Source organism: Macrobrachium rosenbergii, chromosome 40 (assembly GCF_040412425.1).
Source record: "Macrobrachium rosenbergii isolate ZJJX-2024 chromosome 40, ASM4041242v1, whole genome shotgun sequence".
NCBI lineage: Eukaryota > Metazoa > Arthropoda > Malacostraca > Decapoda > Palaemonidae > Macrobrachium > Macrobrachium rosenbergii.
The window spans coordinates 30121011-30145777 of record NC_089780.1 but is presented as its reverse complement, the minus strand read 5'-3'; the positions used below and the strand labels follow the sequence as shown (position 1 = coordinate 30145777).

Here is a 24767-nt window from a genome sequence, read left to right as displayed (position 1 = left end):
TACATAAAAATTTAAATCTAAAAACGCAAGTGCAATAAAAAAAATCGTATGAAATTATGCCGAATATATATACAAAAATCTAATATAATCCCTTAATATAGTCCCTCATAATTCCAAAATGTCTAAAGACCCTTAGAAAATGTTCGTAATACGTAAAAATAATAATTAAGAATCAATAGAAATGGTCTTCGGTAAAACGAAAGTTTTTAAAAGCAGCTTCAAATTGGGCATCTAACGGTGGAAAGGTTTTACTAAGCCTACGTAACAAGGGAGAGGAGAAAGGTCTCCCAATTACGCACCGATAATGTGTCTCTTTAGATGTCCGTAATGAGGCGCGAAGACTGAGGCTACCGATCCTACTTGAACAATGAAGAAGAATAGGAGGATGGTGGAGTTGGGGGGGGGGAGTACATGGTAAGGGGGCGTAGAGGGGGTGTGACTATGCTGTGGAGGGTAAATACCGTAGCACTGTCCATTGAATACTAAAGGGATGGGCGGGTGGGTGGTTTTTGGGGAGTCCACGCGATCTTAGGAAACCGAAAAATGGATACAAGTGCTTGAGCACTGAAATTTTAAATTTATCTTATGTTTATGGCAAACCTCATTATACTGATAAATATTTCTTTATGATCATATATATCCAATTATTCATATCTTTATACAAGACTTCTTTAAGAATGGAGCGTCCATTCTCGAACAACTGTTTCGAAAGTTAAAAGCTAAACAGTTAAAAATGTGTTCTCTGGGTTTTATGAACAAAACCAGAAAGAAAACTCATATTGTTTTAAAATAAATAATCTGGGATGGGGGAGCAGTACAAAAACTAACATTTGTTTGAAAGGAATTTTTAATTCCTTTTACGAGGTCGCAGAATTCTAGACAATTGTTTACGTGTACCTATTATTGGTTGGCTCCTGTAATAACGATATTACCTCTACGAGGCTTTTAGTCTTTAGAAAGGGGAAATGATTACACATTTGGACGAAGTATACCAAAAACATTCATGAATGCGCTGGGAGAATTTGTGAATATGAAGGCATCAGATTTGGCGTAAATCTGAGGTTTCAAGAAAGGCTCGCCATGAAACAGGTGTACCATCATAATGTGACCGCCTCAGGCCAAACGAACTTTGCTTTAAAGCCAGTTAGCACTACTTCTAGCTTCACAAATACTTTACAATTACTTTTTAACTCAAAAAGTCTTCTCATGCTTCAGCTCTCTAGCCTACAACACCCTCCAAGTATCAAAACTCCATGAGAACCGTGAAATTGACGTCTCCTAAATCTCCCATCTGCAATACACTGGCCACGAGGATAATAACTATATCAGCTGACGGGCAGAAAGGACCAAGTGGTATCCACCACCACAGCCGCGATAAACGCAAACAACTTAAATGGAATACTAATCCGTGTTGATGACAAACATAAAAGTCATATCATGTCCCATGAGCCATTGTTCCCTTGACAGCGTCTTTCCATTACTTTTACAAGGAGAAGCACCTCTCTCTCTCTCTCTCTCTCTCTCTCTCTCTCTCTCTCTCTCTCTCTCTCTCTCGGCCAACACAGCAGCAGCAGCCTTTTATTCAAAGTCTTCTTCTCGGGCTGTGCTCAGATTTCAGTGGGACGAATTTAACGGCAATTCTCAGCGTGCCGTGCTTCGTGCGGACGTCTCGCGTTCGTGTGTGAAGGTGCATTAGTGCATGCGTGTACAAATATGCAGTCACGAGCACAAAGAAAAGTATATAAATAATTGTGTGTTCTTTGTATAAATCCATACATACACATGTGGTCATGCACATAAAAATATACACTCATGCATTGCACACATTAAATGAATTATTTATATATATATATATATATATATATATATATATATATATATATATATATATATATATATATATATATATATATATACATATATACATATACATACATACTCAATAGCTAAGAGAGAGAGAGAGAGAGAGAGAGAGAGAGAGAGAGAGAGAGAGAGAGAGAGAGAGAGAGAGAGAGAAATAGCAAATGCATGTCATCTCAGAACTTAAAACACTGGACAATTAACGCTACTGTCACTAACTTCTCATGACAAAATATCCATTTATATATATATACCTCTTTTATACCGTTGCCGGACATGTCCAAGCTGCGAACGTCAACTCTCGCTCTTTCACACTAATAATGTAAAAATAGCGAATTAAAAGTTTGTCTCTTATGTCCATACGTCTTCCTGTCTCCTGAAATGTCTGAATTCCTTCGTATTCTGACGGAGTTCCTGTCGTTCTTTCATCTGATTTGCTTTTATGAACTTTAGGCTGTCAAGTCGATCACTGAAGGGGCACTTTGGGCCAGTCAGCGCTTAAGACAGTGAAAAAGGAAGTTGGAGCGGTTGGACAGCGAGACAGAGAGATCCAGAAAATAAAGATGAAGTACAAGACTCTAAAGGTGGAATTGAGAGAAAATCCCCCGCTTGCACAAAGAAATAATAGTTAGAGAGGCTGGACAGCAAGAATGAAGACAGGAAGAGGGAATAAAGGTAAAGTAAAAAGCTGAGAAGCGGGAGCAGCGAACGGTTGAAGAGACACTGCAAACAGCCTTTTGCAATGCCTACAGTGCACCATGTGAGGTGTACCGACGGCACTACCCCTTAACTGGGTACTAAGGATATATTTTCTGGTAATGCTGTGAAAATAACATGGATAAATAATAAATTTCCATAGTATTCATAATGCTTTACCTTACTGTCCAGGGCGATATATAAAATCTTTATTTTAAAAATTGTTTTCTAACTTCAAAACTGATAACTACATATTATTTATATACTTCTGGGAAACATCTACAGTTTACCATCTACATTTTACCAAAGTATACACACATAAACAAAGCCACTCCAACATCTAAAAACATAACAGACACCTCACACGTCTCGAACTGTCGACCTAACCGCTCAGTTCTCCTCGCTGCTGGGAGAAAGGGAGCTGGAAATTTGGTACGATACATGTACACATTCGCTACCGGGGTCTAAGCGATGTCAGGCAGGGCAGCCGATCGAGGCTACGGCCTACCCCAACGCCAAATCAAAGCCCTTCAAAAGAAGGCACCGTGCTTACCCCATATAAAAATGGGAAAAAGCACGTTAAAACGAAGAAATTAGCCACTTATTATCAGTACCAACAACTTTTGTTTTTCCACTGTTTAGCCTACAGGGAGTTTTAATGTCAAATAATATGCACTATTAAAGAGCCAAATTATAAATCTGTGATAATACAGACTGCACAATATGCAAAAGACAGCATACAATCAATCAATATACGCGATCAGTTATAAAAATATCCATACAAGTGCAAATGAACAGCCATTAACTGTCTCCAGAGTAAAAGAAGACCATTTTGCCAGGTTATTGGAGAACATCGTAACATCGGGAACTTTCAAAATCTGTTTGGCCACAAATGCTTTTACCTTGTAAGAGGCGTTGTCATACGAGGCAAAATGCCAGTTTTTCATTAGCTGTTCCCTCCAGTTGCAATACTTCCTGCAGCATGGCATTGCATAAGACCTCAATGGAAATTGACGGGGCATTCTATAACTTAATAAGCCACCTGAAACCACAAATTGTATTTTTTTTCCAGTAACATCAGAAGTCTTTTCTAACGGAAATATAATCACTGTTCTATTATTCTACTTGATTAGTTCTGTTATTCTACTATGTACAAATTCTAATTCACCTGCACTGGATTTTTTGGTTATGTGATAATTTCTTTCATTCAATACAAAGTTGTGAATTTCATTCCTTGAGTTTCCTTCGATTTCAACAGCTTTCAGGTTTTCAAATTGGACATGGTTCATCCTTCACAATACAGCACATTTCTTGTTCAACTTCATCCTTTTCCTTTCTGTTACAGGTTTTTACTATTAGCTTGTTGCTGATGAAAAGAAGAACCCTATTCATATGGAACGAGCCCACAGGGCTCATTGAGTTGAAATTCATTCAAGCTTCTAAAGAATACTAGTCTTTTCATATGAAAGGAGCAACAGAGAGTAATAGGAAATACAGAAAAAAAAGATATCAGTTTTTAGAAAAGAAAAAAATAAATTAACAAATTAATAAATGAAGAAAATTGAAAAATATGTAATATGACGTTACAGCATAAAAGTTAAGTGTAAGCTACCACACTGCTGGCAGTTTGCTGTTCATAAATCTAAAACTAAAGGGCTAGCAAGGTAACCCAGATTTAACGATAAAATTGCCTTCTTTCGTGATCCGTATAGATGATTCTACAGCCTCTGAAACCTTATTAGATTATTTTCTATATTTTCATAACTCTACATCATGGCCTTCACAAAATAAAAATAAAACAAATATTTTGCTCAATAAAACACGCTTTAGGATGGATCTCCAAATGCGTATCTGGGGGAAGGGGGAAATGGTTGCCTCTAAATTTTCCCTTCAGAGATTTAGGATTTTTGAGAAGGTAGACGGAGTTAGTCTTAGTTTTTGTATAAGGGATTGTTGCATTTAATGATGATATCGTTTCGAGATTTTTCACTGTTGCATACACTGTTTATTTCTCATTTTTAGGACACATGTTTAAAGGACCTCAAATATTGTTTCTTGAATTGTTAACTTATAATTTGGAAGTCATCTATATCTTCCGATCACGACGCTAGCTTGATTGATTTGATTTATGAAACCTAGGATGTCAAGCCAAGTTGCTTACTAGGGCATAACGGCCATTCAGCACCTAAAACGATGTACAGAAGGGCCCGGAATAGTTGGACAACAAAATAAATTGATTAAGAAAGTAAAGGAATACAAAGATCTAAAGGCGGAACTGGAAGAAAACCCGGCAGTAGTACTAAGAAGTAACAGTTAGAGGTGTTGGACAGCAAGCTGAAAGAAAGGAAGCGGGAATGGAAGTCAAGTAAACGGAATGGAAGACAAGCTAGGGGCCGAAGGGACGCTACAAACACCGTTCAGCAATTCCTGTAGTGAATCAAGTGAGGTACACTGACGGGTAGGTAACAAATGGCTAATGACTTCTCGGGTTAGGGTAAGTGGCCTCCAACTCAAAGTCTATATTCCATTCGTACAACTACGGAACAAATGACTGCACGAAGGGACTGCCGGCGAAACTTTTGGACATTTGAGCCACCAGCAATAACTATGAGTCTCAGTCTCGTCCTTTCAATATAAGGCCATGGACGTTACTCAGCCAATGTGAGGCTCCCTAACTTCAAAAGTCAATCTCTGTTGCTGTGATGGGTCTCTTTGTTACTCAGCTGTTATTTATCCACTCATTCATTCGTGTTTGTTTTATATTCATCCGTATCTTGTTCTCCCATTTCCCTGTTTTTCTTCGTTTTTTTGTTTACGTACACATAAAGACGAATAATGACTGATATCTATCTATAATAATAAAAAATCCGGATGGAGCTTTCTTGTTTGTCGGTAGGGGATCGGGAGGGTACGGGAGACATGACACATCCACCCTCCTCCTGCATACATGTTTGTTTCCCCCGGGTGGGGACCGGGTAGGTAGGGGATCGGGAGGGTAGGGGAGACATGACGGGCAGCGCCGGGTTCCAGCGCAGCGTAGTGTCCACCATCAACCTCCTTGGAGAAATTTCTCAGGGTTAAGTAAATCATGGCACAAAAGCATTCGAAATTGAAAAACCTTACTACTCAGTGTAAATACATATCATCTATATATATTTAAACATTTTTGTCCAATTCAGTGTTATGTAATTTGTGGGTAGACAACTTACAGTGCATCCCAAAACTTGAGATAGGTTTGAACAGGACTGATAGTCATAAGGACTGTAGGCCCTACTTGTAATAGCTTATATACTGTAGAGTGCAGATAGCATAAACAAATGAGCGCTGAAGGTTATCTATCTATCTGCCTACCTATTTATTAATTTTTTTTTTCTTTTTTAATAAGTGGTGTCTCTTCTTTCTGTATTTTCCTTTACTTCCTCTTGCTTCTTCCTTATGAACACCATATTCTTTGGAAGCTGAAATTCAAGTCAATGGCTCCCGTGGGCTTGTTACATATGAGTAGGTTTCATCTACTGAATAATAATAATAATAATAATAATAATAATAATAATAATAATAATAATAATAATAATAACCGTAGGTACTGTTCCTGCCTAAAACAATGACTTCCTAATAAATATAACACGCACAGTTGTCGTGCGGTAAGAATAAATTAAAATCCCGTTCTATTTTGGAAATATATTAAAAACGTCGAAATTCACTACAGTTTCAAGACCAAGTGGTCTCCTCTTCAGGTGATTTCAGAATAATACAGTAAAAGAAGGAAAGTTTACAAATGTTAAGAGAGGAAAAATTAACTCATTTCTTCATGTTTTAAGAGATTGGGGTACCCTAATTGGTTTATTGACAAGGTGTATCTCAAAGCACGCAAATCATTCTTCTCCTTATCTGTTAAAAATAAATTTGGAGGAAACCTGATGTTACCTTGTCATACTGCAAAAGTAATGATGGATTGGTGTCTGACTTACGAAAGGTAAATGTTAATACTACGTACAGCCATCCTTGTACGATAGGAAACAAGTAAACAAGTTAAAAATGCACCGAAGTTTCTTCGGCGCAATCGAGTTTTCTGTACAGCCGCATAATCAAGGCCACCGAAAATAGATCTATCTTTCGGTGGTCTTCGTATAATGTTGTATGAGTCGCGGGCCATGAAACTTTAACCACGGCCCGTTGGTGGCCTATCCTATGTAGTTACCAGACGCACAAAAATGGTTAACTTTAACCTTAAATAAACTAAAAGCTGCTGAGGCTAGATGGCTGAAATTTGTTATGATTGATGATTGGAAGGTGAATGATCAGCATACCAATTTGCAGCCATCCAGCCTCATTAGTTTTTAAGATCTGAGGGCGGACAGAAAAAGTGCAGACAGAAAAAGTGCGGACGGACAGACAAAGCCGGCATAAGAGTTTTCTTTACAGAAAACTAAAAGTTTAAATAAATATCAATACAGTAATGCTGGGGATGAAAACGATAAGGGAGTGTACTATCCATATACAGTAGGGGAATCAGGCAGGACTGTTGATCAGCGACTGAGGGAACATAGTTATGCAATAGGAAGGGGAGATGTGAATAACGCTTTATTCATGCACATATCATCCATTAACCATAGTGTTGGTTAGCAAAACAGTACACTGTTATTTAAAACAAACAATACACAGAAAAGGAAGATAGTTGAGGCTGCCCTCATTAGGGCAGTACCTAATCTTAACCTAATCTTAATAGGACAACAAACTAATTCAAGCAGCCAACTTTAACAATATTGTCAGGTCGTTGAATATTTAACAATTGTTGTTTATTCTGGCAGTTCGGTATGACCGACGTTTGCTATTAATTCTTCCTCTCTTAACATCTGTAGCTTTCCATCCTTTATTGTATTATTCTGCAATCACCTGAAGAGGAGACCTGTTGGTCTTGCAACTGTAGTGAATTTTAACGTTTTTAATATATTTACAAAATACAACGGGATATTAATCTAATGACTTATTAAAGGTGAACAAATTTCTCATAATCTTTGCAAGATGTATGTTCATGATCGTTTCTCTTGAAGAGCGCAAATAGATATATGATTATCACTAAATGAGACATGTTACTGCGTCGACGTCAAGTTGCCACATATAGAAATTAAGAAAAAAAGCTAACCCAAATGACAATATTCCCACAAGAAAATAAACGGAAGGATTCTCTGTTGAACCGGGATCCCAGACTCCCACTGGAATCCCAGGAGGAATGCCTTTTATAATGATTTTAATCTAATCTAATATTGAAATTAACTATTTTCCTACTTTGTGCCTTTAATAATGATTTTAGCTTAATTTAATACTGAAAAATATTAGATATTTTCTTACTTCATGCAATAACAAAAAAGCCCTGAATGCTTTTTTGCCGGTGGCTCCATCACTTCCTAGAAAGTTGCATGCAAACACAAGAGTGAAAGCATTACTTTCTATTACCTCTTACTGAGGTAACAGCAACCTACATTGTTGACTTTTCCAGTCACTTATGGGAATTTATATCAAATTCAAGCTTTAGCAGATGCTAAAAGCCAAATGAAGAAAGAATAATGAAGACAAAACAGTATATAACTAAAATGTTCGCAGCAACACATCTACAGAAGTGACTAACAACTTTGGCACATGGAGATTTATGAGTAGCAAGTTTATTGAATTAGTGTGAATGAACCCATATCACGGTCAATTAGACATTCAATAAATCTTGGTATCATGTTAACTCCGTCACTTTAAGCTTATGATGAAAAAGTACACGTCTCATGGCACTGTCATTAGTAATAGAGCAAACTCTTCTGAAGAATTAGAAGACAGAAAAATATGTACACTGCTGTCAGAACATCTGAATTTAATAACGTATGTTTTGAAAAGAACAAAGAGCCTTTGTGTTTAAAAATATATATATCTACATTGTATATTTGAGTTTATCATCTATTCTCAAATAGGTGTCTGTAAAATTTTGTTTCCATAATAACATTCAGATCACGGTCCAGTGATTAATATAAACCAGTCCAATTTTACAAAACACATTGAATTTTTACTCTGGAGATCAAGATGAAGTGTTACGAATTTTGCAACAAAATTACAACTTTTATGTTTTAGCGTCGTTGGTCTGAAGAATTTTTTTGCCTAAATTCTCAAGTAAAATGTCCTATACTAAATTATGCATGTAAAACAAAATTCACTAGACGTAGGTTAAACACTCATAAAACCATTATCAATCCCCTGTTCGTCTGCGTCTTCTGTGGCGAAATACAGCTGTACTTCCATCTCCTTACATGTGATTAATTCTAAACTAAGGATAAAAACTTTAACCGTAACTTCTACAGCCACCTTGTATAATTCCCAGGAACTGCTTCCCGCGAGTAAAACCCCATCAAGACTATCACACTGCTTATACAGAGACGGCAGATTTCCTGAAACTGACATGAACTAGAGAAAAGCCAAAAGTTTGACAGTACTTTATTTATCCTCCAAGTGCCAAGTCCAGTATGGCTCCTATTTTCATGAAGGTTTTGTAAATTAACGGCAGTCATGGACATCAACAGCATACTCTCACTCATCAATATATACTCTGCTACTACTGATAAGCCAGTAATGCGACCGCACTCTTCTGAAACAGACAAGCTCAACGCTGTTCGATCGTCTCCTGCAAATAATATTCAAACATCTTTAACTTTTTCTGAAAGTCCACTTCTTAAATATATTCTTCTGCTCTATTTTTACTTGTCATAATACTGTGCCATGTTTCTACGTCTGCATTTTTAACTATTTCCGCTCTTCTAATTTCTCATATGCCTTGAAAATTCTATTTACCAGTTTATCTTTAACACGAATATGTCAAATCCGTGAAGATAAAACAGGGAGTCCAACAACCTCTTGAATCATTCAGGACTTGACTTTCATTAAGGACAGTTCATCCACTTTCTCGAAACTCATACGTCTTCCCATTCCTTCATCATTCTGGGTAATCGGTTTAATGTCGCTTGCTACCATTCCTCAGACAAACATTCTCTATCAGGTTTAGATTGCTAATAAAAATGTCCTCATTTGGTAAATCATTCCAGTAATTAATTCATAATGAATGCATGAGTTACGAATGACTACTCAAAAGCATAGCTTTGCTCAGTGACTACGAATCGACCTGCTGAGATTTCCCTGGTTAGATTGCGTCAGGTCTTACATAGTCATGCCGCCTTTTCCTTGACATACAAGCATAATTACTCCTCCTGCTGGATTACACATTTCTGTTCATTCTTTGGATGCTTTTAGTAAGGTTCACATAAACCGCTATCACAAAGGTCAATGCAATGCACTGCTATCCTTCAGTTGCAATATGAATTCAATAACCCACATAATAAGCAGAACTTTTTGTTCAGTCCTTCTCTCAGAAATAAACAAAAAAACTACATTAACATCCAAGATGAAAAACACAAACATAAAAAATTACCAGACAAAGGTCTGGCTACTGGCATCCGCTGATAAAAAGGCTGAAATACCATCAGCACACCAAACATTCCTCAAGGCAATTTACGTCTGCTTTTTATTTGACAAGAAATTCATTACATCTGCAATCTGCACGCCAGTATTTTAGTTGGTTTAAGCTGTATTTAATCTTACTTAAACACCCTGATGCGACAAAATCACTGATAATGAAAACAGCCCGCAGCAGAATTTGAGACTAATCTAAAGAAATAAAAATCTATTATTCATCTCCTAGCATATGCGCACCTCTACTCTAAATAATGTGATAAGCAGCTAGCACAATTTGATTTACATATCAACCCTTCACACCGTTCTCTACAGTGAGCTACTGTGATATCAATGTCCACGTTGTTACAGTGAGCTACCGTGGTACTGTTCCCGACCTCCAATCACTGAACTGCCCCGCTTCCTCCTTCCTCCACCTTTCAGCTGGACATTTCTGGGCCGGCAGCAGCAGCAGGAGCAGCAGCCAGCTGTATGCAGGCTGACAATCACTACCATCTGCAGCAGGACTCTGATTAACCACCTACCAACGGCCGCAACTTGCCCCCCTTCCCCCACGCCACAGCCCCTCCCACCCTTCCTCCGCCCCCCCTCTCTCTCTCTCATTTAAAAAATTGTACATTCCCACACTAACACTCATATTCACTAAACGTTTTTTATATCATTCAACCCTCAACTTCCGTGGCTAGCTCTCTCTCTCTCTCTCTCTCTCTCTCTCTCTCGCGCCATTCTTCAGCCCAGACGAGGGAGAGAAAGATGCGTCAAATTGAAATCAAAATTTAAATATGACAGGATTTATTGCCTGCATAATTAGACCACGTCAGCGATAAGCATGGAAGAGGTCCAAGACTGACATTTAGTAGAGAGAAAAGGAGAGAGAGATGGACAAAAAAATATTGATGGCGTGCGAGGAAAGACCCGCATGTCGGGGCTCTCGCTCCCACGACTCTCAACCTCCACCAACACCACCCTCCATCCCTCCCTCATTCCCTCCCCCTGTCGACACCATTCCCCAACACCAACCTTCTCTCAATGCCTCATCTTTCCTCTCCTCTGTCTATCTTCCTCTTTCGTTCTCTCAATATTATTCCCTTGGCCTTTATCAGTTTAACCCTTTTCCAACGCCACCGTTCTCACTATACGCAAAAAGCCCGGTGTATTACAATACGCAAGAGATGCCACAATGGCACTTGCTTGAGGGGCACCCTGCCAGCCAACCAGCCTATACCCACCGGGCAGCAGTGGCGGATCCAGATGTCTGACTTAATGGCGTATTTTTTTCGATTCTATTTTTCTCTTTCCTTTTTGAGTTATATGTGATTTGACGCGTGTGAAATTTGGGCTAGTTAGGATAAGTGACCTCGCAATTTGATACGAATTTTCTCGTCTAAACTCGTTTCTTTTTCCCGGCGTCTTTTTGCTCGGATGTCTGTCAGACTCTCTCTCTCTCTCTCTCTCTCTCTCTCTCTCTCTCTCTCTCTCTCTCTATTTATACTCGTGAATATTTTGCACATAACTTTTCAACATAGTTCTCTGGCTTCAAACATTCATTCTTATCAGCACAAAACTAACGCAGAATCAAATGGGTTGACTTATGGATGAAGAGACACTTTAATGGAGGTTAATGGTTGTGACTAGACCCCTCTTCATCTCCAGTCATGGGGGCATATAATTTAGTTCAATCATAACTGTAAAACACGCCAGTGTTTGGTCAAATCTTTCCGTCACATAGCGACAGTCTGTTGTTTGAAATCGGAGGACAGACTGTCATATCAGACACGCAAATTTATGGTGTCCTGCTTAACCAGGATTGTTTCAAGTCAATATCCGATATACAGAGTATTCAACACAATATTCAACACACTGAGATATTGATTAACAAGGTAAAATTAGTCGAAAGTAGTACTTATTTATTTCCTTCACAGTAATCGTCATAGCATTCATAATATTCAACAAACTGAGATATGAAATATAAAGGTAAAATCAGTCTAAAATAGTACATATTTACTTCACAGTGATTTTTTTTAATAACGGTGCCCCGCCCAAGGTCCAGATAAAAGATCCAATTTGCTTATGGGTGACCGACAGTGATCGACGGAAACCGCCATTATGGGGAAGGGGGAAGAAGGCCTGTGATGACGTCACCCTCTGCATTTTCTTCTTACAAAGGGAAGGGCGGCTGACACCTTCTTAGGCAACACCTAAAGAATTGGCTTCGGGCTTTTGCACATAAACACACACACACACACACACACACACACACACACACACACACACACACACACACATATATATATATATATATATATATATATATATATATATATATAGATATATATATATATATATATATAGAGAGAGAGAGAGAGAGATCTAGCTAAATCCTCTGAATGGCTTCAGAGGTTGCGATTACCTCGGTGAGGCTATTCCAACATACTGACGGAATAATGAACACACGACTATTACCTCTCTCTCTCTCTCTCCCCCCCTCCTACCACTAAAACTCCCCACAACACCCCATGACAAAGCTACAAGATTCATTAAGGATAACTACCAGGAACAAGTATTCGCCTTCCCTTTGAATTTGAAAGCATTGAAAGTCTGCAGTCAAACAAGGAAATGAGAGCAAGCATCCCTGTTTGAAAAGAGGCTTGTGAAAAAGAAAATGATATGTTCCCTGAGAGCCCCTTGGCTGAAGGAGCAATAGAGCCCGAAGTCTCCACAGACGGTTATCCACACATTTTGTCTAAACGTGTCGACACACAAAGGGAGGGGTTATCTTATATACAGAAACAACTCTAGTTATGAAATATTGCTAAGCGCAACTGATAACATATGTTCTTTCTTAGCAATTCTATAAATGAGTTAAAAATTTTTATGCTTCCAACATGTCACCCATCACCTCTATAGCCTAGAGATAATCTCTCCTATGATCTGCCGTCGACGCAGGCCTTTGAGAACATCATCATTAATTCATTCACTGGGCTCACCCATTCCAGATGTATTGGTATTGGGTTTTAATTTTCCTGATGGAATGTGGAGAAAAAGAGTAGGTGTTCCATTGCAAGGTGATGTGCCAGAAACTAGAATGTTGAGCAGCTTAATCATTATATGTGGCACCCATAATCTCCTACAAGACATCGTAAGCAACATCAAGGCAACCCACAGCTTTCTCATTAACTAATCATGTGGCACCGTACATCATGTTCAAGTGAACGTCATGCACCACAGTTTCCACAACACGTCCTCTCTGTTCTTATCACTATTCAAGATCTAAAAGGCAAACTGGGTGGAAATCAAGGTCTTATCATTGACTAATTGAGATGAATTATTAAGAAACAAACTGAATACTAAAATATTTCAGATTACTACATCAAAGGTGTACAAAGTGTCAGGCAAATTCTGTCCTAGATGTAAGACTACACCAGGCAAGGCATCCGGGGGAGTCACATTTCAACAGAGAAAAGGAAACTGAAAATTCTAAGGTCGGCAACGTCAAACTGCTACCTGCCTAAACTTCTTCAACCAAAGAATGATGACATAAACCTCCAGTAATTCCTCTTCTCACCATTATATCCAAAAGCGGTTCGTTCCCCTTCCCAAGTACAACTCGCTTCATGCTTTGTCCTCCTATTTGTGCAAATTCCTCTTTCATTTTGCAAATCACATACATTTCCTTACTTCTACATCACATCCATGCACATTCAAAATTCCAAGACTTGAATATTCTAGTTTTCCACTGGATTTTCGCAATATAGTCCAGGGTATCATCAGTCTAGAGACAAAAAATAGAGATGTGTCAGAGAGACACACAAGTTTTAGGAAATATTGTCAGCTATAGTGACCATAGCGCCGCTTCCGAATGGTATATTACTGGAGACTTAAATGTATATTGTAAGGGCAGGATTAGAAGATACGATGGGAGGGGGAGGGTTTAACATTGGGAAGAGAAACCCCTGAGGAGCAATGGTACTGGGAATCTGCATAACCAAGAACTATAGTTTTTGAACATTGCATTCAAGAAGTCCTAGAGGTATATGCCACATAAGGGAGGAGACTTCGAGGCACCAAAAACCAATCTCCAGATTAAATTAAAGCATACCAAAGAAAATAGTGCCTCGATGGCACAGTCGGTTACAGCAGCAGCTTCGGACTTCGTAGCGGTCTGTGGTGCGGGTTCAAATCCGCAGCCGACTGATCAGAGAGGCGGACACTTTGCTATCCGTGTAGACACCCCGGGATTATGTATGTAATCAACGGATAGGTTTGCTTAAAAAGCAAATGGGTGTTACAGACTAAAGACACACACAAAAACAAAGCCACTCCAACATCTAAAAACATAACAAACATCTCACACGTCTCGAACTCTCGACCTACCCGCGCAACAACTTCTCGCTGCTGGGAGAAAGGGCGTTGGGTCTGGTATGAAACACGTACCATACGCTACCGGGGTCTAAGCGATGTCAGGCAGGGCAGCCGATCGAGACTACGGTCTACCCCAAAGCCAAATCAAAAGTCCTTCAAAAGAAGGCATCGTGCTTACCCCATACAAAAATGGGAAAAAAGCACGTTAAAAGAAAAAAGAAAAAAAGAATACCATAGAAAATAGTGCATTCCTGTAACATCTGGGGTAAGCATAACACAACACAGGTTGGTATGCACTGAGCGATAGTGAGGGAGAGAAGGGCGTCAAAGACAGTGAAAAAATATAAAAAATAGAAACCAGATACATGAGGAAGTAAGGAAGAAATGTGGAAAAGATTCAGCAAAATTAAAATAAAAAATAGCCGGTGGGAACCTCTAAAGGGATTAATACAAAATGCAACAAAAGTAGTAACATCGGGGAAAAGACAAACATCAAAAGTAGAAGATTTCCGCAGGTAACTGAAGAAAAGGAGAGATTCCTCCAGCTCTGGCAGAGAACAGACAGCATAGGGTGTAAATGGCGTCCAGGGAAAGTGCAAACTGAAGGAAAATGTAGAAAGAGTGGAATCAGTTCTTATTACACCAGAAACAACAAACAATAATAAAATAGATAGTGAATAGCAAAACGGATAAGAACAACAAAATGGATAGGAATAGCATCATGCTAGAAATAACAAATGGATAGTAAAAGCTCAATAAAAAAAGGTGCAAAATGAATCAAGGAAGTGGAAGTACAAAGATGGTTTACAGCTTCGTAATGGTGAGAGCTACCGGAGAACTGAAAACTGGGTCCCTTGGCAGATTCAGTTTGAAGGTTACCTAATATTGATTGCAGAGGGAAAGGAAATGATATAAGAATGGAAGAGTGGAATGGATAACAGAAGACTGGAAATCAGTGTAAGAAGAATCAGCACTGTGGTTGGTGAAAAGGAAGGGGCGGAAAAGGTGTAGTCAGAAAGTGGCCAAATATATACGAAGGGCATAATACTGCAGGAGTGAATTTCATGTAAAGATGGTGTCACAGGAAATGCTCATGATATACGGCTTGTAGGCTAAAAGAGGAGCTGATAATGTAACGTGTAAAAAATGTGCCGAAGTTTCTTCGGCGCAGTCGAATTTTCTGTACAGCGCATAATGCTGTACGAAACTCTCGATGTGCTGCAGTATGAAATTCTCAGCTACGACCGGGTAGAACTCAGTTGCTCCCCAGATGCGGTCAAGTGAAGGTACGTCGGCGACGCCTCCGGAATTTGGACTTGGTGGTGCCAGACGCACGATCGTGGGTAACTTTAACCTTAAATAAGACAAAAACTACTGAGGCTAGGTGGCTGCAATTTGGTATGTTTGATGACTGGAGGGTGGATGATGAACATACCAATTTGCAGCCCTCTAGCCTCCGTAGTTTTTAAGATCTGAGGCCGGACAGAAAAAGTGCGGACGGACAGAAAAGCATCTCAATAGTTTTCTTTTACAGAAAACTAAAAATGAAAAATATGTTCGAGTAGATGACGTAGAAAGTTTCTTGCACTTGAGTAATTTACTGGATTGTAAGTGTAAGAACAGAATCAAATGTACGGCAGGAAGAGGGGAACAGTGGCTTAGATAATGTGGAAATAGATTCCTAGACTATTGGTCATGAGGAGTATTTCATTCGTGAATAAGACAAAAATTTGTGACAGACCTGTTGCTCAAGTATGCAGCAGGGACATGACTACTTACAAAAGAAACAGTTATTACTACAAAGTCCAGAGGCCAGAAGATAGTTTAAGAACTCAAAGACTGAACTGGTTTCAGTGTGTGATGAGAAGGGTGGAAGACCCACGAGTTAGTACATTGATAATTCAAGGAAGTGGCAGACCGCTAACTTATGCAAAAAAAAAAAAAAAAAAAAAAAAAATACAACAACAGGAAAAACATGGAAATGAAGACTTTCACCAGAGAGGGCATAAAATAAATGATGCCAGTGAGAACACAATTTTCTCTGGCGAGCTATGATGTAGAATCATTATCAAAGTTAAAATATTTATTTGCAACTTGGAGACAGTGGAGAGCTGGATATGCCATTCTTTACTAAAAGCTTAAAAGAAATTATTAAAAATATGTAAAATAATTTATATGTGAATACATCACGAAATACAACTAAGGTTTTAAGCAATCTGTAAGTGTAATCTTTCTTTTTCACTCAGATTATCATGCGAAATTATTCCACACAACGAAATATATTTTACTATGTCGGCAACAGATTTGTTTTTTTCGCCAGGGAACGAAAATGCAAATATAATTATATACCGTCTTTGGTAAATTACATGAATTACATCATCGATAAGATTCACTACTGTATGGAAAATGATTGTAGCCCATGTTTCTGGATTGCGTGTTGCATAGAACTAATAATGGTTTTAAATTTAGTGTATACATAAAATCTAACAATATTTCTGTCCATGTACATTTCTATTCTGGTCGCAATAATAAAAAGAACCGTTCATTTTACATCGATGTTTTTAAGAGCAATATACAGTATATACAAATTATGAATATAAATTGATGATTATGAAATAGATGTAATTAGGAGAAGGGACAAGGAATGAAAATATACTAAAATTGAAACAGAAACTGCAATAAGAGCAGCATAACAGATTTTTTTTATAATAAAAGCAGAAGAATAGCACAAAAACTGCTTGTTCTCCCATAAGGCAATAATTTTAAAGATAATCTCAACTTAAGCGGAAACTTTAGAGTTGATGTGACATTTAGGAACAATAATATTAATAAAAGAAAAAATGACTATATAAAGAACTTTCCTGACAATACTAAAGAAACTAAACAGCACAAAAATGTATATGATGCACACAGTACAACACTGCAGTCAAACAAGTGCTAAAAGCCTGATTCATTCTAATATGATGGTTTGGGAGAGATGTTACTGAGTTCAGTTTTATAAAACAAATTCTTTTTTAGAATATGAATGTTAGTCTAGGAATGTATAAACTGATCATCCATATTCATTTGAAAGTAATTATATAACAGAAACAAAGAAATTTCAATAAGCCACTATATTTCTGCCAATACACACTGAGACGTGGGCCAATGTGCACTGGCCGAAAATATAGAGGCCTGTTCAAATTTCCTTGTTTCTTTTTAAGAATAATATATAGAATACATAGATTTTAAAGACTGTTGTCTGTCTGGTCTTCACAGCACAGTTGCGAGCCCACTTGCATGCCAAAAACAAAATTTGTTAATTGAGGTACAAATCCTTTTTCACAAATGAAGTTAAGGCTCTTACTCCTCTCAGGCACGACAGTTTTTCAACTGTCTGTATGTTAGTTTGTACGTGATATTGTGTTGTTAAGCTTTATATATATACATATATATAATATATATTATATATATAAATATATATATATATATATATATATATATATATATATATATATGTTATATATATAATATATATATAATATATATTATATATAAATATATATATATATATATATATATACATATATATATATATATATTTTATATAAATATGTTATATATATAATATATATATATAATATATATTATATATAAATATATATATATATATATATATATATATATATATATATATATATATATATATATATATATATATATATATATATATATATATATATATATATATATATATATATATATATATATATATAGAGAGAGAGAGAGAGAGAGAGAGAGAGAGAGAGAGAGAGAGAGAGAGCGTATGTTTTGTTGTAAGATCTGATCTGAAGCAAATACTCATTAAGATCTTGGTTCAGGAGAGAGAGAGAGAGAGAGAGATCATATGTATCAATATATGAACTGAAGCAAATTCTCTTCAAGATTTTGCTCTGTTAAGAGAGAGAGAGAGAGAGAGAGAGAGAGAGAGAGAGAGAGAGAGAGAATGAATTGCTGGTAGGGCTCTATAACAGTCTAATTAATGAAGGTGGGTGACTTTTCACGCCTGCGCAGTCGTGTGGGTACGTTTTCGTCACGCGCACCAGCGGGCAAGAAGGGCCATCCTTTACTCGGGTATCAGATGCCTCTCTATTACTCTCAATTCCTGCTCGTCAAAAATTTCCACTGGGAGAGATCGCTTTCTTTCTTTTTGCTCACGGAAAATACGCACTTTTTTTTAACGGATATAATAATAATAATAATAATAATAATAATAATAATAATAATAATAATAATAATAATAATAATAATAATAATAATAATAATAATAATAATTCTCTACTTCAGCTAAGAGATGGAAAAGATTGATACAAAACAACACACAAAATTTAGATACACGAGATCAAAGGTTTTAATATTGAACGGCTGCAACCAAACAGTACCTTATAATAATAATAATAATAATAATAATAATAATAATAATAATAATAATAATAATAATAATAATAATAATAACCGTAAATTAAAAGTAAAAGTATTTGATTAAGTAATTAAAATTTTGTTTTAAGAGCAAATAAAAAGAGTACATAAGCGGCTTACAACAACTCTTAGAAAAAGACAAAACTCTTATTCATTTAAAAGCTTGGCAAGAAGCCAACGATGGAGTGTCGCAGCTTATGTGTGTGAGAAAAGTAATGATCATATACAACGATACATGAAATACAAAGCGTTTAAGCAGCCCATTCCTCAACGTATCGGGTGAGAAAGAAAATGACTTAAACAAAATTTTCATTGATATCATAGAGAAATATGAAAAAATATCTTCATCCCGTGAAAATAATCAAACGAAAATGCCACAATGTCAAGTGAAAATTCTATGATATTGCAATAAAGGAGTTCTAATACTTCACATAAACGGGGTTGGGGGGCGGGGGGGCGGCAAAAATATAGGGGGCTAGGCTTACAAAATCAACCTGAAAAATGAGTGGAACCAACGAAGTTAAGGTGGTGGGAGAGTCAGGTGGTCAATGTAACATCCTTGTGCTCAAGCAATGCAGGAATCCTGAAACCGGCACACGCCGCCACTACTTGCAGAATCTGGAAGATAGAGTGAAAAGTTTTGCAAGTGATATAACCAGGTGGGTAAGAATCAATCTGTTAGAAAAGATGCAAGCTATATATTACTTTTGCGACTTACAGAGAGGAGCAATTTCACGATTATTGCATGGTGATGATCCAGGATTAATAGAGTACTCTGTTAATCCTTGTGATGATCATTCCTTGCAATACCGAGCAGGAATGGAGAGTGGTCTGGTGCAAACATACACACCTGAGTGAGGAGTGTATCACTTGAAACTGGTTCGTATGTGATACATTAGGAGCTGCTAGTCATAAAAAGGTTTGCATCAAGATGAGGCTGCAATGTCTCGAACGCTCACAATGACTTATACGTAATAGTGAACAGACATTTTTAAATGAAGCACATTGCGGGCAAGCACAGAACACTATTCAAAAACCTGTAAAACGGTATACTTGAGTCTGTGCAAAGGATGCTTTCATACAAGATATTTTAATTAAGAATAGGTAATTTGGCAGCACAAGTGCATATACATCTGAAAACATCCTTGATAAAAGCTGGCCATGTTCACAAGTGATGCCAAGTAATAGTTATAAATGCAAAAGTGGCACGGCTAATGGAATTGATGGTCATTAATGAATGTAAACAATAACAGTTTTATAAATAAATATTCACATAGTGGAGTGGATTAGTATAAAAGCTGATTTATGGACAACATGGGAGTCATTTTTTAAAGTTCTGTACTATAGCATTAACAAAACGGTGAAATTTCTTTGAGAGCAAACTCGCTACTATTAAAATAGACTTGACTCAGCTGGAGAATCGTAAAATAAATACTCAGAATACGTAGTGTCAGGACTTAAGACTGGACTTGAGTGGATGAGAAGGTGAGATTCAGAGATAAAAAGAAAAAAAAAGTAAAAACAGTGCTCTTGTGAGGGCAGAAGCAATGTTGAAGAACGTACAAACTCAAAGGTCGTCCAGGTTAGTAAACGAACTAATAGGAAAATAATAAAAAAAAAATTAGTCCAAACATTTTCTACAATATAAGTCCAATCTTACAAGTCTGTATAGGCATTTTCAATTATGCTCATGAATGCCAAAACATTGTACATTACTATCAGCCACTTACAACTCACGGAAAAATAAAACCAAGTAATAAAAACAAGAAAAAGCTTAGCTTTTTTAACAGTCTTAAAATGGCTGCTAAAATTGAAAATACCCCCTCCAAGAACCTTCCCAAAGGACGATAATACTTATTTGGTGTCTCAGAATTGACACGCCTTCCCTTGTCTCCAAGACTTTGATATTCAACAAGCAAATGTCTCGTCGTCAACAGGACACAACTTACCAGTACGATCATTCTAAAGCTACAGAATGGAATCTAATTTTCTCTTGGCACATGAATCAAGAGCAAGTCCACTTGGGCATTCTCAACGTATTTTCTGGGTAGAGACACCAAGTTAGTCGTATTCTTCCGCCAGGAAGCGACCCCTAATCAACGTAAGAATAATTCTGTAGGATTTAGAATTGTGTAGTTTTTTGGTCCCTGAATCTACTGAAATGTCACAGACTATTAATCTCTACCTCACGGAGAATTAAACTTGGATAACAACAGGAACACTCTCTCTCCGTTGCCATTTCAGTTGTGGAATATGACAGTAGCCTGCAGTTGAACATACCTAATTTTATATATTTAGCAATTTTGGGAAGGAAGGGGCCCGTTTGGGGCTATACTCTTTAAAACAATCGTTATTAAGGCGGGATATTTTACAACCACAAAATATGTGTATATCCAGTAACATATATGCAGACATTTTAACTATTGCTGTTCCATTATATATACTTAAACAAACACGCATACATACAGACCCACGAAAATGAGAGAGAGAGAGAGAGAGAGAGAGAGAGAGAGAGAGAGAGATGACATCCTATACTGTTGTGAGATTAAGAGGACAAAGCTCCTTTCATGACCAGTCCGCAATAAAGTATACCGACCGACTGTAGATTTACAACTGCGAGGCATTCAGTCCCCTTCAGCTTCAAGAACGGTATTTGGTTTGCGAAACACGTGACTTTTTATCTATCGTCAATACTCTAAGCAAATCGGAATAACTTTGCCAAGTCTGTAACGATCGTTAAAGAAAACAGACTCCTCAATTCGCCGTAACATCCACAAGCAAAGCACATCAATGGAGTAGATGAGGAGGGGGGGGGGGGATGGTAGGTGGATACAGAGAGAGAGAGAGAGAGAGATGTGGGGGGAGAAGGGGAGGGGGGAGGAGAATGAGCTAATTTGCTGTAAGTGTTTCGTACCATAATACGGCAGGAGCTGAATGGCGGGATGCGTTTGGTATCATGGCGCTCTTTATGCAAAAATCACAAACAGAAGGACAAAAAGATCTAGCCACTTTTCGACTCATCTAGCCACTGGTCCAAGTGAAGCTACAACGAAGTATTTATATGGTTAATTAGAGATGTAATTACCCAAGCAGAATAAACAACGGTTGCAGAGGGCTCGCTCGGGAAATTACAAGCCTGTCGCAGTGCACAATGGTGCAATTATCTTTGCAAAATTTGCCTAATGGCAATTTCATATGGGTATTAGGACATCGTCATAAAGCTCTTGATTAAAACGAACTGTCTCCTCAGACAGCGCGTTGTAAATAACGATTCATCTTTGTTAGTTTGGAATTAAGTGCGGTTTTCGCTCTGATGAAATCAGGAGGTACGTTATTAAACACTTTCTAAGTCACGAATGTAACCATAAGTTCTCAACGGAATGAGAGAAACCTCTCTACCTCTCTCTCTCTCTCTCTCTCTCTCTCTTACTGGTTATGTAACATAAGGAGCGCAGTAACCTGATCTTTTGTAAATAGAAAAAAGAAGACAAATTACATGATATCTGTTTACATGTGCATACATATATGTGTATATATATATAAATATATATTTATATATATATATATATATATATATATATATATATATATATATATATATATATCTGTGTGTGTGTCTTATGTGTGTGTGTATGTGTCTGTTATGTGGGTGTCTCTATGTACATGAATGTACGTATGTATGTGTGCGTATTCACCATCGAATCCCTTAACTTGGAAGGGCGGAGGATCCAGAGATGAGACACGGAAATGGTTACAGCCATGTTCATACTTTAATAACCAAATCGTGGATGAACCCCTTGTGTGGAAAACGTCCAAAACGGTTAGTCCAGGGCTGAAAACCACTTGGTAAGATAACATGTCGGACAAATGGCAAATAAGCCTGTTTTCATTGGGGCCAATTGCAAGTCATGCGACCTGGAAATATATACCTTCGGCAGTGCCAATGCTTTAGGGAAATAAATGCACTATTCCCTAAATGGTGAATGCCTCTCCTCTCCTGAGGATGACAGCAGCCGCACTTTCAGTCATGAGATGCTGCCAAATGAAAATTCTAGCAGTCTCGCCATTTTTTGTGGTGCAAAATTACCGCGTACTGCTGTTGCAAAAGTTAAGAGTAAAATTCCAAAAAGTAACCTACGTATATACATACATACATACATAACTACACGCACTCACACAAATGTATGTATATACATATATTATATATATATGTGAATATATATATATATATATATATATATATATATATATATATATATATATATATATATATATATATATATATATATATTGTGTGTGTGTGATTGCGTGTAGTTATGCATGTATACATAACCACATGCATATGTATATATATATATATATATATATATATATATATATATATATATATATATATATATATATATATATATATATATATTGGATATCACCATGCAAATTCCCAATTTGGAAGGGCTCCAGAAATTGTTTGCCCATCTCCACCCAGGGTGCAACCATCATAGTTGACTAACTGCTAAGTACAAACTCCCAGTTTATGTTATCAGAGGTGCAATGAAACTTAACATGACGAGCATGCTGACTGGACCATAACTAGCCCATCAGGGTTGAGGTGCAAGTGCTAAGGAAAAATGAACAGTCATAAAGATCCCGTGGTAAGATAAACATATAACTGTCAGACAATGGTAATGCTTGATAACCTGCTTGTGTTATTAATATTCTTCATTAGTACATATATTATATATATAAACCCAGCTGATATTAATGAAGTTATCACAGTCCTTTTTCCCTAATGCACGATTCTATTAAACTTTCGGGCATAATTTCCTTAGAGGCTATCCACTTGTTATCAGTTGTACGTAATGTGCGCGATACATAAAGGTTAAGTTTAAACATATGATAATTTGCTAAAATTACATTGAAAAATAAGGCGAGATGCATAAAGAAAAGTATCAGATTAGGCGTCTTAACCCTAATGATAATTCACATGAAAATTAAATGTTATTGACAGCCATTACTGAAGGAATATTGCTTTAACAATTACTATAAGCTTGAAATTCTGTAACTTATACTGTGCAAACGTGTCCAAATTTGTAACTTACTGAATAAGCAGAAGAATGAGAGTGACTTCAGCAATGGCGTTGCCACAGCAACACTCAGTATAGCGAAGATGTTACGTAAGTTCAGAGCCCTCTGGTAATGTGCAGTCTTGTGATTTGTGGTTTGGAGGGAACATTAAACACTACACACGAGGAGAAGGCTGTTCTCTGCGGAGGTTTATGGCGTACAGCTAATAGGATTAATTTCAGTTTACACTGCGTGGAAAATCAGAAGTATGTCATGTTGTAAGGGAAATTGGCCGAGGGATTATATTTCTATTCGGTTGGTTCGGTCTTATAAAAATTTCAACGGAAAAGATATAAGGTTTACAGGAAAACGAACCAATTGTATAAGACAAAGAGCGTCAGTTGACAACACACGTGAGGAAGATGACTGAAAAGTGTACAAACGGCATAAATAAAGAGTGGATGCATCAAAACGTGACGGAATAAAACTTAACAATGAAACAGTAGTTTTCTGACAGAATCTCATATTTCTAGTCAGCGTAACTCTGACTGGATTGAAACCTACACAGACTTATGAACACTGTTTATACCTTTCTGAGGCATATGCATTGCGATTTCGAAAAACTGTGGTGACGCATGGTAGCAGAAAGATCAGATTACAAAAAAAAAGGCATTACTTAGGATAGTAAGACAAAAATGATAGTAAATAGGAATTAGTAGGAAAAGAGAAATGGATCAACCACTCTTTCTGTTGAAAAACAGCTGATGAAAGATGAAACTGATGAATAGTGAAGGACCATAGAAGAAAAGCAAATAAAAAGAAGG

The 24767-nt window shown here is 37.2% G+C and overlaps 1 long non-coding RNA gene across 2 annotated transcripts in view; it reads right to left on the bottom strand.

The window, feature by feature from the left end:
- LOC136826310 (uncharacterized) overlaps positions 1 to 24767 on the bottom strand; it is a 162373-nt gene that overhangs the window by 119423 nt on the left and 18183 nt on the right. The window lies entirely within an intron of this gene.